This window comes from Trichechus manatus, unplaced genomic scaffold (assembly GCF_000243295.1).
Source record: "Trichechus manatus latirostris isolate Lorelei unplaced genomic scaffold, TriManLat1.0 scaffold00186, whole genome shotgun sequence".
NCBI lineage: Eukaryota > Metazoa > Chordata > Mammalia > Sirenia > Trichechidae > Trichechus > Trichechus manatus.
Genome location: NW_004444122.1, coordinates 3,647,049 through 3,648,920, shown reverse-complemented (window position 1 = coordinate 3,648,920; position 1,872 = coordinate 3,647,049). Strand labels below are relative to the sequence as shown.

The 1,872-nt window shown below is 57.2% G+C and overlaps 1 protein-coding gene across 1 annotated transcript in view; it reads right to left on the bottom strand.

Moving 5' to 3' along the window:
- Positions 1–1,535, bottom strand: part of IL16 (interleukin 16) — a 107,327-nt gene extending 105,792 nt beyond the window's left edge. The window contains exon 1 of the mRNA XM_012558802.2: positions 1,260–1,535. The gene's annotated coding sequence lies outside the window, so the exon portion shown is untranslated. The remainder of the gene's footprint in view (positions 1–1,259) is intronic.
- Between the last annotated feature and the right edge of the window lie 337 nt (positions 1,536–1,872).

The following is a 1,872-nucleotide window of genomic DNA, read 5'->3' as shown; positions in this document are numbered from 1 at the left end:
TGCCTTCTGGCCCTTGTCACTGGACTCCTGTACCTCGTTAGTCTCATTTGGTTTTACGGGGCTGTCCATTCCCAGGCTGAACGGTGAGCCTCGGAGGTAACTTCACCACTGAGCTAAAAGGGTGTCTAGGGGCCATACTCTTGGGGTAGGCGCCTTTCATATTTTGAAGTCCCAGAATGTAATTCTGTGCCTCGTCTGGCGCCCCCTTGGAGTAATTCCCCCCGCATCCTCTGCCTCCCCCCGCCCCCCAAGCCTCTGCACAGGAGTGGTCTGAAGTGATTAATTCCTCCTTGAGACCTACGTCTCGAGCATCACTGGGGGCTGAATAACAGAGCAGCAGGGGCTTCAAGGAAGGGCCTGAGCCACGCTGACAGCGCACGCCTCATCGTATCGGGAGGAGGGGAGCTGCCCTCCAGTGTGGTCACGGATGCTGACCGCCACCTAACTGCAGGACACAAAAGAAGGGGAAGAGGGAAAATGCCTAGCAGGCCTCTCCTTCCCAGAGAGATGGACACCGGAGCCACAGAAAAGCAACTCTGAGGCTGGTATGGGAACGCTGCGTGGAGGCCTGGAAGTGGGCTCCTGGGACAAAGGAGCATGTGGCTCAGCCTGAAACAGCCCAATCCACCTGACAAAGACGGAGCTGACCTTCCCGTGCCCTTGGGCAGTGACAGATCCGGCCAGTTACCTCATTCCCAGCAGCAGAAAGCAAACACTTTTATCAACCAAAAGAATGCCCACTCAAACTGAACCAAAGCCGGAATTAGTAGTGGGAACCTCGTCTACAATGAGTTGAGTGGCTGATGGACGGAAAGAACTCGCTCCCCACTGTCATAGGTTGTCACTGTCCCTGGAGAGAAAGGGACTGGCCTGGGCGTTCAGAGAGGCGGGAACAGCCTCCTCCTCAGGGCTTCCACTGCCTTCCCCCCTCCGTCTCCCTTCCTTTCTCCCATCTCCTCCACATCCCAGTACCAAGGATAGGGGGAAAGCTGATAAGTCAGAAATCCCAGAACCAGATGCTGCCTGAATTACAGAGCAAGCACAAGTGACACCCTCACCCCACCCCAGCCTCCCACATCTCACCATGCAATGTGGTGGCCCTGGGATTCCTACCGAAGTGATCCTGGAGTCTGCTCCTGTCCCAAGCCCAGCACAGCTACCAAGTATGCAATTAAGTTTTAGCAACCAAGACCTCCCCCGTTCTAGCCAGAGTCCTGCCTCCTGCCTCAGAACTGCCTGTCCAAGGGACTTTCACTCACCTGGCGCCCACCTGCCTCCCTGCACACAGCCTCCCAGGCCGCCACGTCCCTGGCTTCTCTCTGCAGCTGCCCAGCAGGGGCCACAGCACCATTTATTCCAGGACAGCCTGTGGCCCAGGCCTGGGTCCGAACCAGTGAAAAATGAGCAGTGGACGCCCCTTTCTCATATAGAGAGGCTGCTCTCCGAGTCAGAAGCCAGGCTCCGGTGGTTGGGATGCTGTGAATTGAACACCGCCTTCACCTCCTGCTCTGGACAGGTGACTCAGGGCAAATGTGTCCAATCTGGCACGGGTTTGCTCAAGAGCTCCCGACCTGAGCCATCTGACTGCTCCATGTGAAGAAGCTTGGTCCAAAAAAGGGGCTGCCAGTGCTGGGAAGCTCAGCCTCAGAGCAAAGTCCACCATCTGCTGGACCAGCAGAGAACACCCAGGGGGCCAGCCCAGCCCACAGAGTCACGGCAGGGCTCCCTGTTCCAGCCCCAGCCTGCTGCTGCATTCCTTGGGCAACCCAGAAGGGACTGGAGGGCAGGAAGGTAAGGAACACCACTGAGTGCCTACCAAGTGCCTGGTCCACTACTAGGAGCTTTACGTAAATGTCATCTCACACGTCCCAC